Source organism: Falco punctatus (genome assembly GCF_963210335.1).
Source record: "Falco punctatus genome assembly, chromosome: 1".
In the NCBI taxonomy this organism is placed as follows: Eukaryota; Metazoa; Chordata; class Aves; order Falconiformes; family Falconidae; genus Falco; species Falco punctatus.
The window spans coordinates 34,677,137-34,693,113 of record NC_137580.1 but is presented as its reverse complement, the minus strand read 5'-3'; positions in this window follow the sequence as shown (position 1 = coordinate 34,693,113).

Genomic DNA, 15,977 nt, shown 5'->3' with positions numbered 1-15,977 from the left:
TGAGTGTTTTGTTTATTTTTAAACAGAAAGAGCGATTTATACATATCCAAAAGTAAATATAGTTTTGCTCTGAGTTAAAACATTGATAAACTAAGCACATCAGTATGGAAGGAAAATAATCAGTGAGACACTAATGCTAGACTGCAAAATATACAGCAACACACAGAAAAAGCTATGACAAAACAGTGAAAAAAACCAAACAATATCAACCATCATTTTACCAATGTTTAAATGGCAAACTGTATAAAAATGATTAAACTTTTTAAAAGAAATGAGCAGGACAGCTAAAAAAATTAAATCCTTATAGAAGGCATAAAGACTCCTAAAATTCACTATACTGGAAGCACAGCTTGTTGCACCTAATATAAAGATTTGAAAAAGGATGGAAGCTGACATGGATAACCATAGGATTTGCTATGACCAGTAGATTTCCCCCCATGTTTTTCATCCTCTAAACAGGTCTTACTAACTTATGATTTCTATTTACAAGATCTACCTCTTAGGAACTCAGCTGTTGTTGTCATTCACTACATACATGTTTCATTTAAATATGAGCTTTGGAAGGAAAGATTAAATATCATCTATCAGAGCAAAACCAATGGCAGATGCAATAGGAAGAGTCTCCCATGAAAGAATAGACTTTCTAAAGTATGATCTCTTTTAACCTTTCCCTTCTTTTCTCAGAAGCAAGTAAACACACACCTTCAGAGCAGAGGCTCAAATTATGCACAGTCTGAATCATGCTTTCGCTCTCTCTGAATCAGCACAAAAATATTTGCTTATTTTTACAGATATCACATGCTTACAATGCTTCAGCTCATTTTAACATATGCATACAGAAAAACTGTTACAGTGGGAACCATATCTGAAAACATAAGGAGGAATTAATGATCCTGAGGTGTATGTTGGCCCAACTAAGCCTCCCTAGCTAGTTCCTGTATGTTAGCCTAAGCAGCTGCTGAATGACCCATCATGCTATGTCCTGTCATGCTAGCTTGCAGGTATTACAGTGGGATGTACAGATGGTCCTGCCTGATGTTCTAACATGTATGACCTGTCCTTCACGGACATTTCACACTCTTTAGATCACAAATGAATATTTTTATTGTGAGGAAGAAGACCAGCCTTAACTGGTAAATGTAATGGTGAGGAAGAAGACTATGAAAGCATGGCAGGTGGTGAGGTACGTTGAACCTCACCACAGATGGAAATCCTGTGCAGCATGTCATGGATACCTTGAAGAGGTCTGTCTGATGCTGACACACCTCAGGGGTTCTTGTCATCAAGTGACATAGGATTAACTCATTAATCTCATTTTCTAATTATTCAGTAAATAGCATTTAACCACATGTATGTTTGAGTCATTTTTCTTACCAAGGTTCATAAAAAACCAAGTATGAAAGATATATGTAAACAACCTTAAACTGTCTTTAAGCACAAAACCATTTGTAGTAGCAAATCTGTTCAATGACAAGAACAGACAGTAAGAATTTGACTATTTTCATGGCCTTCATCAGTAACTTAACTCTGCGATTTACATGTGTACAAAAAGAGAAGTGCTAACAGTATCTATTATTTGGTCCAATGCAGTTTTAAACTTTATTAATACATGCTTCATTACAGCAATGCCTTATTTTTCCTGCCAGACCGAGGTTAACTGTTTCTACATGGTGAAGTACATGCCTGGTATCTTCCTGTCTGCCAATATTTATTTCTTCCTCAGCCTTTTAGCCATCAAATTCCAATGGATGTAAAAGAGAAGCGAAATTATGATAAAGCAAGCATGGCTGTTTTTTCACGAAGCACAATGCTGCCAGTACTAAACCAAACTTATGAAGGGAGGACTATAGAAGCAAAAATAGAACAAATAAACCTACTTGAAAAAAAAATCCCCATTTCCATGACAACAGAAACACATCGTTAAGGGCCAGTATACTCCAGAAGAACTTGTTTTCTCTAACAGACAGTACACTAACTGCATTTTTATTATTTTATTTTTGGGTTTTTAAACAGAAAAAGCTCTTCTTCTGGAGTCTTCCCATAAACAAACTGATAAGAGAACACAAAGACATGGTTTCTTTTGATACGTAAGGACGAAAACCTCACTGCATGGTACTTAAATGAAAGAAACAATAGTTATTGTGAGTAACGCTGAAGACATTATCTCTCAGAAGTAACCCCTGGATTAGTTATAAAACTACAGAAATGCTAGACAATTCTCACACAACCATTTTAGATGGTTTTATGAAGTTCATTTAAAAAACAAGTCCATACAGTTTTACTATTAAAAGACTGTTCTACACTGGTTTTTATAGTTATGTAAGTTTCCTTCCCCTTTGTTCATTATACATAAGTAGCCACCATCTTTTCACAGCAGCACCAATATTTTATACATTTATTTAAGTACACATTTCATTTGGAAGCATAGAGAAACAGAATCAGTCCTTCCTAATGACAGAAGTGTATCAGCCTTCTTATATTATTATAACTGTATCTATACTGTTCCTTTATGGAGTTGCCCCTTTTGAACAAAAAATATCATTTTAGCTTTAGCTATCGAAACACATAATGTCTGTCTTTAAACTGTTTTTAAAAAAAATCAACACCACAACAAACAAACAAAACACCTTCTTCCTAATGCTATTTCCATCTGGCTACCCTCTCCAGTTTCTTCCAGCCTAATAAAATTCTAGAATTTCAGCTATATATCAAGTTCATTAGCTGAATATCATCATTTTTGAACCCAAGCTTTTTGCTATGTCTTGCTAGTACCACAATTTGAGGACCCAGTCCAACTTCACCATCACGAGTACCTCTTTTCATCTTATCAATGACATCCACAAACTATCTCATCTCACTTCATAGCTTTTTCATATCTTGCTCTTCCACTTTCTAGCATACCAGCTAGTATTTCTGAAATTTATTTCTATCTCTGCTGTGTGAGGTGACCACTTTAAATCTTTTTCCCCTTCTTGGATTTTTTCCTATTAAAAAAAAAAAACAAACACTTACTAATTCAACTACTCTAAAATATGGACAGATGATCATAAAATGCAGGCATTTTAAAAAATGTTGGGAAACTGCTGCTAAACTTGATGCACACCCGGTCAAAGTTGCTATCATGCTCCACTTAGATGATCAATGATTATTTGATACATGACAACTTTCAGAAACAAATCATCTTATTTCTGCATCCTTATAATAAATCATTATGTTATTATATTTAAAATTCTGCATTCTGAGATATCTGTGGCCATCATTAGCTAGATTGTCTAACCCTACCATTTGTCACTACCTACACTACAAACTTTGTGAGGTAGTAATAGTGCCTCTGCAAAGGCAAATGTTAATGATTAAACAAATACAGATAAACTGACCAACACACACATAACTTAAAAAGAAACTCTCCACTGTAAAACAGAGGAAGTTTCTAAACCTTAAATGGTATCCTTGCAATATATGATACATGTATTTCATTGATTGTGTTATAGTATAATGATGAACACTTACCACCTAAGTCTATTTACACTTTTTTGGGGATATGGGAAGGATGAAATACATCTCTGGACCACAGAAATTGTTTCATCAATAAGAAAAAATGTTGAGGTCAGAGCTGGAAAAACACCAGGACTGAAGAGTTATTCAAGCTTTATTTAAATGAAGTAATTAGAGGTGTATAATTTTGGATGGCTAGCAGTTGGTACATTCTGTCCATTCAGTGGTAGAATTTTCACCCTTTTGAGGGTGTACACATCCTTCTGACACTGCACAAAATAGATTATAGGAAATTGTTTTAAAAGTGTGCTAGTTTTAACAATTTTATATAAGGAAGTGGTTCACTCAAATTCACCTGCCTGACATGGGTGGACTTCCTTCAAAATTCCTTGCCAGTCTGTATAAAACACCACACCCTTGACTGAAATCTAATGAGCTACCTGTTAAGTCAAAGAGAATCTCTGATCATGTTTTGATTATACTTTCCATGGGAATGTTATGTATATTTAGGATTCATACATTTAATAAAATAATAATTTCATGAAATATGACTTAAGTGAGCTATCACCCCACTAGCTTAAATGCTAAAGATGGAATTGAAATTCACTGTACTACCACTCACTTTGCAGTCCTATAATACACAGAATACGCTACTTCAGAGATGAGAGTGAGAACATGTGAGTGAAGCACTCAGCAAATGTAGTCATAGTCCGACGTACTCCTTGCTGTCATTTTGTATTATGTCATGTATATTAGTAGCACAAAAAATACTTCAGTTGCACAGAAATAGTAAGATTTTTCTTCAGATTGGAAAAGGAGAATGAACCACTAAACAGGACCAGCAATGACAGCAACCTAATGTGCAGTAGAACAGAACCCAAACTGTCTTTGTCTACTTGAGTTGGGCACAAAAGTAACGTACTTCATTGTATTAACACTGAAGTGTAATGTTCAAGGGTTTACCTCTTCATCATGTTCTCTCACTTAAAGCTTCACTCTGATATTTGTACAAGAATAACTTAAAATAACAGATTTAGGTTGGGGATTTTTTTCCAATTAATTGAGGCACATAAACAGTAATTTGAGGCACCCTTCTCAGAAGACAATAACCTTAGCAAGATACCTCCCTAAACATCCTTTGTTCTCATGGAACCGCTTGTGTAGCTTGTGTCTTGAATTTTCTGAATATATCCTTAGAATTTGTAAAAACATAGGAAAGTCAAAACAATAAATATAAATCTCGCTTCCATATTTTCTATTCTATTATCAAGTCTACTCAATAGCATGGATACAGGCCAGTAACAACAAAGTTCTGGAGCACACAACATGTCTTGAGTGACCTGTAATTTTGACCTCTGCTACACAACTTCAGAACACTCTTCCTTTCAAGAGCACAAACATTAAACTTTACCCCAAAGATGTATGTGAAATCGTCTTAGAACCTGAAATCACAAGAGAACAACCTTACACAGAGACCTTGAAGAACTGCACACTCTTATAATACTTGGGTATAAACTTACAAAGGAAAGAAACTGTTGACATGCAAAGTACTAGGACCCTACCACCACTGAGCTTCTTCCATAATATCCTTGTTGATATATCCTTAATCAATTTAAATCTTATGTCTGTGTACCATACAAAAATATATTCTTATACTTAAATAATTAAGAAACAAAAAGACTACCCAAGATTTAAAACCAGAAGTAACATACTAAGCTACCCATTGTAGGGTGTTACATTTGCATATTGTGCTATTTATCATTAACAAATTATAGGTCTGCACTGAAACTGAACACATAATGTACAAAACTTTCATTCAGAGATCTGAACACTGTGTTGGGTGAGGGAGGGGAAGGAAATTTTTCTCTGAAAAAGGGCAAACTTCTCAGGCCTTATCAAAGCATCAGAGTCATTAGCTGAATACTTTTTAGCTGAACACTTTTCTCTGTCTAATTTGACAAAAGTCATACCTCATTTTTCCAAATAGACTCTGAGCAGGGGAGGATAAGCAATGCTACAGTAAAAAAGACACGGAAATAGCCTCCTAACTCAACTACAACTTAAGAGCTTCAGACAGAGTTGAAGGAAGGGAAATGGAAAGAAGAGAATGTTTGAAACTGATTGCTAATCTAAAATAGTTTTGGGACATAATAAAAGGATGACATGTTCAAATCCACATACCATTCCATAAACACAACCTGAAGATGTAGGGTTGCTGAGAAATTTGATCCTCAATGGGGAAAATTGAGCATCTTATAGCATGTCAGCTAGAATTTATTGTATGACAATTACTTCTGGAGCTAATCCAACATACAAATACATGCAAGACTTTTATGACTATTTAAATGTTTTGATAAAATTTGCAAAGCTCTATTTATATTTCTTTCTTTAATTCTACTAATTCTACTTTTTACCACATTCTTTTATTTTATATTTGTGTTTTATTTTTTACACATATGCAACCAGACTAGCTATAAACCAAGCCTAAAGAAACTACAAATCTCCTTTATTCTTGCTCATTTAAAGTATATGTGTGAGTATGAGTATCTACAGGGCATTTTTTCTGCTTCACATTTGTAGGGCCATTCCAATATCTGCTTCCCTTTTTCTTTTGTTTTCCCCAAACACAGTCCCAATTTCCTTGACTAACTAGCACAGTGCCTGCAGCTATCTTTACTGAACAATTGCCAAAACACGCTATAATCTGGTGACTCTGAAAATGCAGTATTTTGTGAAATATATACACAGCAGTATAATCTTAGAGGCAAACTTCTCAGCTAGCTGTCCAGCCTGGCTTGATTGTTGAGTATTGGTATCCAGCAAAGCAGGCCTCTTTCTACATGCTCAATCTCCAGAGTTCTACACCCAGGTTCTAAGCCCCTGTTCATTCCCAATAATCTCCTACTGGGCCAAATGACATCCTATTCCTGAAGCTTTTGTCCTGTTTAAGACACCATTGTGAACTGTGATGGACAGCACCTGCTTTGTATAGTTGTTCACCACTTACTATCTGTAAGCTTTATTTTGTGAGCATGACTGAGCCGCTGAGGAAGCTCTGTCTATTTGCCTTCCATTTACTGTTGCTAATGGGGACAAATGCAGACTTTTGAAAGGCAAAAGGATTGTTTTGGAGACCAACTCATCTTCATTTGGCAAAAGCTTACAGAAAGAAGGCAGGCAGGGAACATTTAATGGTGTAAAATGGGAGACCCTGAGAAGGAGAAAGGACCATACTCCTAGACAGACCTTAGAGGTGACTACAGAGAAAAAAAGTGGAAAGAAATAAAAGAAAAAAAAGAGGGTAAGTACCAAAACCTCAAACTTTTCATAGGGAACCCAGCAAGGACTACATTGCTTACTGCAACCAAGAATGCCGGTGAAAGATGTTGAACTAGAAAGTAAAGAGAAGAAAAGGTTCCATCACTTTAACCTCCAACACCCAAGAGATCTAAATTTCTATTTCAAAAGCAACCACATTTAAGCTCTTGTGCCAATATATTCTACCTTTAAATGTATAAAACAGTTTGGTGTACACACTTTAAGGAAATGATGTTCTGACAGTATCCTGTCAAAAAACCAAAAGTGCATAAAGCAATCCAAAGATCTCTCAATCTCCAACCTTCAAGTAATGCCTGAATTCACACACATGTTCACCTGCAAGAAGTGGTGAAGGGAATGGGGCAGCTGGGAGAAAAAAAAAAAACCAAACACACACAACTGTAGAAGAAATATTTTCAAGACAAGTATTTCTGTTTAGTTTTCTTATTAAATATCCACTAAAAAATTTTTCAAATATGTTGTATAAGAATTATTTCAATTCTTAAATTATAATGATTTACCATATTTGGGAGCAATTCCACCACTGATAGCTTAATACTACATCATTTTTTTTCTACCTGTTACCTGTTCTACCTGTTTCCATCTGCAACAGCAAATCCCGCAGTTCTGTGAATCACAGCGGTCAAAATGAAGACATTTGGCTAAGACAGGACGGAAACTTGAAGTCCTCCCACAATTGCTTTTCTTAAAGTTGACATTAAAAGGAACAGCAGATCATACATGAAAATGCACAGGCTTAACCTGTGACAAGAAATAATTACAAATGAAGTTTTGGTTCTATCAGCACTTTTCCCCCTATTTGGTCATCTTCTGAAAGAACTGCCAGGGTGGATGACTCTCTCCCACAGTCCTGTCACTGCCCTGTTATTCCGTTTCAACAATATCTTACAGTGTGATAGTCAAAATTTCTGTTATACTTCCACTGTGAAAGGGAAAATGTCACTAAATGCCATGTAACCACTTGAAAGTACACAGAGAGATAACTGCTGAAGCTTTGTCAATTGTTACTTTAAAAAGAAATTCGACCCTGAAGAGCTGTGTTTGGGAGCATTGCTGTGAGAAATGAATAAACATCCTTTCACTCCTTCCCACTAACATCAAGCAAAAATGAGAAACGGAAGTAGACAGAGATCACACGCTAACATGAAGAGCTCTGTAGAAACGTCCCTGGATTCTAATCCGGACTGACAGCTATCCTATTCTTCACCAGTATTATGTATAATGGCCACATAACTCTTGTTTCAAAGTCAGAATAACTCTCAGGATTACTAGGCCTCATTCCAGCCTCCTAAACCAAACTACAGATGAATCAACCATTTACTTGGGCATGTAGTAGTCCAAGACAATATGCTAAAAAAACATACAAGAAAAAAATCCCCAAAGGACCTTGCACTGTGTTACCTTAAGAAAATTCTGAATATTAACTTCAATGTATAAATTCAAATTGTTGAGACATTGGAATGTGTGGGTCATGAAGAAAAGGAAGGCAACCTTCCACTAAGTGGAAGGTTTCATTGAAACATTCCACCAATGTTTCATTGGCTTGGATATTTAATGTAACTGTAGTTGGTATAATCGCCAATTTAATTTCACAGGATTAATTACATGTGTGTTTATCTGTTTCTAAATCTGATTTGTTCACTGCCTTGTCAGTTGTAAAATTGCACAGATGTTAGTTTTGCTTATCAATACCCTTCCCCAGTTTAGCATACATGTCAGACCTCAAGGTTAGTTCCTCCAACAGAAATTGACAACTTATTTTTTATCTGATATAATTTTTCTGTATTAGCTCTTGGAGAAGAACATGGCCACCAATCCAGATGGTAAGAGGTAAGGTTTTTAAAAACATGTAGGTAACTCTCATAGTATGCTGCAGAGCCTTTATGATGAACAGAAAAACATCTTGGGTCTCAGAACAAGACAGATCTCAAGACCCTTCCTCACTACAGCTGGGGAAATTGGTGACAAAAACAGTCCTTCCAGAGTAACAAGACAGGCATCAGTACAAGAGCTACTTTTCCAGGGACCTCCAAACTTTCTTTTGCTGGTATTCTATGGTGGTGTAATTATTGTACAATGGGGAAAGAGATAATGGGTAGCAGATGAAACAAGGCACAATTCACATTTGAGGAAAATCTTTTAAACATTTTTTTGATTCCCTTGGAGTCTCTTTTCAATGGCTACTGAACATTTGCAGAGCAATGCATCCAAAGACAGTACTGTTCTTGCTAACACTATGCTGTTACTGCAGACAAAACTATTAAAAAAGACAAAACACAGATGGCTGTGATTGCCCAGAGACAATGGCACTGCAGAAGTTCACACACTGGACAGCTTACAACTTAGAGCCCCACAGGTTCTATCTCTAGAGATTTCTGATATTCAGCCATATGTGCAGAGCACTCTCCTTCATCTCATGCAACTCACCTACATAACTACAGCTTGCAGTCCTAGTCTAGATATCTTCCTAGCCATGGTAACATCCCCAAAACTCTCAAAGATCAGATCTTAGATTCAAATGTCTTCAAAATAAGCTGTTTAATGCCCAACACAGTATGTATTCTTTTATCTCACTCAGTATTTGCTTTGCAGGTAACTAAATATCAGGCAAACTGAAGGGAAAACATAACAAAACAAAACAACAACCACCAGCCTTTAATAGTTTGGGCATTCGGCCTTAAGACATCCCACTTATTCTTTGCAGTTTCTGTGTTATGCATTTGTCTCAGATGCAGGTTTTTCTGCCACATACCTTTCCTGTGAATTTTTTTCTGCTACTAATTTCTAGTCTTTCTAGTAGAGACTGAAACAGATTTAAAACAAGTGTAGATAATAGATTGTTCCTATTCAAAGACAGAAAAGAATAAAAATCACTTCCTTGAATAGCAGGATGCATAATACCCTTGTTATCACTAATTCAATGCTGATAGCTGCTTCTACAGTGATACGACAATAATGACAGAGTAATAACCCCATTTTGCAGGATTTTGATTTTCCCAGGTCTGAGTTCCATCAACCATGGACAATACGACTTGGTGCATGATACAGCAGTAATCTATTTAACAGTGTTTTACAAAATGACAATGTAGCTTTTGCATTACATGGTGCTCAAAAAGACAAAATTATTTAGGTAAGTGCATTCATGCACCCATTGGAAATGTGGTTAGAGAAGCAGAAGACTTAGTATCTCTTTTCCCTACTTCTATCTATTTAAATCAGAAGTAACTGAAGAGTTTAACAGACATGAGATCTGTTAGGGATTCAGACTGAAAAATGTTGCTGCAAATTAGCATTAAGTGAAGACAAGGGGAGCGTCTAGCAGTGAAATTAGTGTCTTAAATCAGAACCAATCTGCATACTTTAAAGTGAGTCTAAAACAGCCTTGTTCAACCTGATTCCTATAATCCATCCGATTATCATAATATTTTACCATAAAACAAAGTCTTCAATCCCTTGCAATAATAAGGTGTTTCTGTCTTTCATATCATATAGCTGAAATGATAAAGCATATGTGCTGTAGAATAACAATAAACTTTCTGTCTTTTTGCTCTTCCCCATAAGCAGTAAAGGGCCTTAAGTCAATAATGCCAATTGGGCATTAGACATCCATTAGTTCTGAAGAATAAAAATTATGTTGTATGGGAAATCAGCACAGTAAGCTGAAAATTTGTTCCATAGTCTGGAAACGTTAATCCTTATTGTGGTAAATATTCAGTTCTTTCTCTGAAAAGAATGATTTTCATATGACCAAAATCTTAAAAAAAAAAAAAAAACACAAAAAAACAAAAAAACCCCACACACAAAAAACCCCACACACACCACTGGAGAAATACTCATAATGGTATTTCTTAAAAAACATGCATTTTTCCCTCAGCAGTTACAATAAACGGGAATTCCTGATAAATGCAGTACAGAAGGAAAGAAAAAAGGGGGGGGGGGGGGGGATTATTAAAAAAAAAGAACAAAAAAGAACAAAAAAAAAGAACAACAAAAAAAAAGAACAATAAGAAAAGAACAAAAATAAAAAGAGAACAAGAGGACTAACCAAACTATCAACATAAATTGTGCCAGGAAGTTAACCTAGACAGCCTATAAAATAGACTAGATTAGCCACATATAGTCCTTGGTATATCAAAGTTGTTAAACTATTTGGGCACAATGAATTCAGAATTCAGCAAGCATTATAATTGCTGCTATGAGTTGAGTTACTTGAAAATCTACATTCATAGGCACTTCAATTCCTTGGTCCTGGAAAGTCATTAGCTACAATGTATAGCTTGAAAAGCAAGTAAAATGGGAATAATACGCCAAATGCCAAAGACTTCTAGAACTTTCCTTTTCATTCCTCAAAATTTTCAGGTTTAGGATATAGGTGTCAGGGAGTGTTACATTTAGAAAATAAAAGACCCTTATGAGGGGGGGAAGGTGGGCAGTGAGTGTAAAAAAAAGTAGTTATTTTCTTTGCAAGTATTTTAAGCCAGAATATACATGGTAACAGAAAGTCATAGCTCTAACAAAAATCCTGAAAGATAGGATTCCAATATACTAGCCATGTGAACCAGATTTTCAACTCATGTCAGCTCTACAGCATATATGCACAGCAAGCTAATAAAATGTTGACACACGTCAACTTTTTTAAGATTTGAAAAATATCAGATTTTCCTGTTGTGTGATTCCATTTATACATACCCATCCATGTGGGTTGCATCACTGCAAGGTCAGAGAACCCACAAAATAGCCACTAAGAAGTTTTTCCAACACAGAACTATCTGCACTATTTAAGTTCTACCTAGTCAAATACTGGTCTGAAAAACATTTTCAACTTTCAGCACTTGAATCTACTATGTTTTATTGACTAGAGGAAATAGCTTTCTAATGTCAAATTTTTGTTTACCGTATCATACTTCAGAATGTGACCATCTCAGAACTTCTTTTTAGCTAAATAATGCACTGCATTCTCCAAGTGTTTTATTACAACCACGGATTTTATATTTTGCTCCAGATCTCTGAGAAAAAAAATAATTAAAAAGTTTGTGATCAATCATTTCAGGGTCCCACTTAAAACAGAGCACATAGGTGCCTATTCCCCCTTTAAAATTAATTTGGGAGCCATCAGCCAACTTCTACTCTAAAGTGTACCGTTTAAAACTTGTATCACATCTGTTTTTAAGGACATCAATTTCCAGCATCCCCTGTCTGCATTTAAATGCATTACAAAAAATACATAAATTTTGTCAAGCAAGATCTACTTTCCATTAATGCATGACTGCATTAATTATATTGCATTATATTATTTCAGTTTCTGATTAACCAAGTCTCATAAGAAACATTTAATCTCTTGCCTAGGATCAGCATCATACTGATAAGAACAGAAATACTTATTTCTTTCACCCCATCCTTTTCCAATATTGGAACTGTTATGCCAATTGTCAAGAGCTACTACTTCTGTTTTACAAGTTGTGTTTTTAGGAAACCTAACAAAGCTGGTTCTTAAAACTAAAAGACTTTTGCAGGCTGGTCTTTTATCTGTTCAGGATAAGACTGAAATTATAAAAGACAAATGAATAGGATGCATGTTTTGACAGTAAGGAGGGCCTCTAAGTATTGCCTCTTCCAAGCATGAAGAATAAGACTATAAGCATATAATGAATCCATAAAAGCTGAAGTTTATTAAAGGGCTTGAAAAAAGCCCATCCTTTGCTGAAAATACTCAAATATCAACTAAAAAATATGGTTTTGCTAGTATATGAAAAAGTTTGAAGGCAAAATGGGTTTTCAGAGTTATCTGACTACATAAAGTAATATAATCTGTGACACCAACCCTGCTGCCAAGTAAAATTTACAAAACTTAGGATCTACTCCAGCATTCAGAAGTTGCATTATGTTTCATGACCAGTTCACTCAGTGCAATTGCTCATCTTTCCTGACACTTTAAGTTCAATATGCACAAAAGTATTTAAAGCATATCTGTATGTTCAAGTGTATGGTCAGGCCAATTGTTTCTGGTGGAACCATTCAATTCACACAACCACATATCTGAGTTGGAGACACAATGGAGAGAAAACCAGACTTTCTGTGACCATTCTATTAAATTAATGCAATAAATGTAATTGATACTTTTTTTTTAATCACTTCCAGTATAATCTGCAATAGTAAACTCTAAATAAACAATACAGACATTAGAAATAATACTATAGGCGATTGTTCTTTGGAACCTGAGTGTCTTTTGGGGTTTGGAATTCGATTTCAAAAGCACATATACACTATCTTATATTTCCACAAGTAAAATGACATGAAACCACAGAGTAACAGAAAGTCCTCTTGCTGAAGGAGGTCCAACTTATTATGCAGCTGACACTGCCTCAAAGAAGAAAGATTAAAAGTAATATTACCATGCAGAAAATTCAATTTCCATTATTGAGCACTGATGCCACATATTTAACTCAGTAAGAATGTTGGGTGATGATATCTGCTGATAATTCTGAAAATTCAGATGTGATGAACAAAAACACTACAGAAGTTCCAGTTCTTGAAGTGTTACAGTGTTATTTTATCCTGATAAATTAGCATGTTATTAAAGAGACCATGTGATTAATATGCAGTGTTCTGCTAACTGAGCTCTTAATTAGGCTAACAATTTAGAAGACACAGGAAATAAAGGAGTTAATCTAGGCATTTTGTACATGAAAAGAATTAAAAGTTAATGCTAATCATGTACTAAATAAAAGTGAAGCCAGATGGCATAACCTGTGAAAAAAAAGAGACTCAGAATTTTCACTTTCATGAAACTGTCATGTGAGCAGCATCTTGTCTCCTCATTAGCAGAACTTGATGATCCCACTTTCAGTATATGTAACATATGTACTTGAACATATGTACAACTTTCTATAATAAATATTGATAGAGATACCATACTATTTATTTGATCTTTTTCCCTGAAATTCCTTATACAGGATTTGAAATATTGTTAGATTCCTATTCAACCAGGACTATTAATTACTTGGAAAGTGGAAATGAATCACAACATTTTTCTAGTAATACTGTGGTACTGCCTAGAAATTCAGTGAAGTAACACAGACCTGTAGTACCATGCACTGTGAAAACAGAAAATCGGAGACATAGGCCATACCCCAAAGAACTTTTATTTCAACTATTAAACCAAATCCTCCATCACAAAAAGGAGCAAAACAGCAAGCTATTTATATATCCCCTGAAATAGTCCTAAAAATAAAAGGCTGAGCAGGGGAGTGGGGGAGGCTTGAGTTAGAGAGGCAGAAGAATTAGAAAAATGTCTGAGGATCAGGAGATGTTTGCTAGTCATAATTTTAATATGAATCTTAGCCACTTGATGAGCTCTTAGACTTTAGAACATGTTGGCATTATAATACAAAACAGTGCAAGACCAAACCTCTATCATTTTTGTTACTTTATTTGCATCTCTGTTTTCAAGACAAACTACTGCACCTAATCACTTCAGAACTACTTCCTGTCCAAATCTCACTTCTCATCTTCCATACCTTCTGTAAGTGTGAAGTAAATTATCTGGACTTAAACACCTGCTGTGGTGTTAATTGGAGTTGTTACACCTCGAGCTATGCTCATTTGTGACTTGGTGAGTAGCTAGGCTAGATAGTGAAAAAATAACACTGAAATTACAGGCTCACAATCTGCATCTCCTTATATCTCTATACTAAGTAGAGCTATCTGAGGAATTTTCTCCTTGCAGATTATGGTAAGATTTATACGTCACCTGAATAGATGTATTTGTCATTCTATTGCCTCTCATAAGTATTATGTCCATAATACTGAATGGTTACATTGATGTATGATAATTTGCACTAACAAGCTGCAGCCAAAAAATTACAATTGGACGTTAAAATCAGACTCCAGTGATGGAGATGATTGGACCACATCCACAGTAAGGAGAAATATTAGTTACAGCTTTTTTTGTGTTAATGTTGCGACAAACAGAAACCCTTAGTGCTATTACAGAATATCTACAGAGATTCAAACATTTGGACATTTCTCTCCCTGTTCTACCCCTAAAATTTCTGTAAGCCATACCATAAGACAAGTTTGCAAAAATAGGTAATTTCCTACAAAATGTATATGATTAGGTTTCAGCATCACTATTTCTAAAAATCACAACCACTATGCAACCAGAATTCTCATATGTTGAACACCATCCTTCAGCAACTGCAAGTTTTCCCATATTTTTCAAACCTGAAAAGACCGTCTACTTGACCTACAACATTACAAAAGCCAAAGAATCAAACAAATCAAGACCTAGAAATTTAACTAGTGACATCAAACTTCAGACTGAAAATCAGTCCTCATTGTCAAGGTAGATGTCAGTGAGCCACAGTGTAGGAGGCACATTAATCCGCATCATATTTCTATTGACGTTTTTTACCTGACTTATTCTTTCTATAGGCTCCTGCAAATTCTGACCTAAAGAGACTATAAAGAAATGTTTCAAGACAAATTATGTCTGTAATGTGAATTGTAGCGTTTTGCAGCTTGCTCATTTCTTTTTCACTTCATGCATTTGGCAAGCTTAAGTATAAGACTTTTGTATTATATATATAAGAGTCAAAGAAAGCTCTAATACTAAAAAAAGATGTTATGGTTCCCACAACCAACCTGAACCCTAAGTAGTCACACTTTAATTCAGTTATTGCAGCAAACAATTATCCCTACTAATTCAGTGTGTGCTATTATGTTAGCTCCAAGGATGCTGAAGTTATCACTGAATGAGTATATTTTACTTGGTGCAGCAAAAGTTATTGTGAACAGTTTTTATCCACTTTGCAACACTAGTTGTGTTTATATTAATTGTTATTTTAATTCACCTATTATTTAGACACTTTATTAGACTATTAGTCTAGTAAAGCTTGTTTTGGTTAATATCTGGAGAGAGCATTTTACTGTTAATATCTAATTTAAATTACAAGCTTTAGCTTAAATGTCTATCTACTGATCCTCTTCCCTTGCTGTTTATCAGTACCGGGAAAAGCAATCAGCTCACATTCCAATCGCAATTATGTCCCCACATTCTGGAAGCCAAAGGAAAACATTGCCATTAATCCACAGTATCAGTCTTGCTATGTTTTAAGACTACATCTGTAATGGCTGCCATTTGC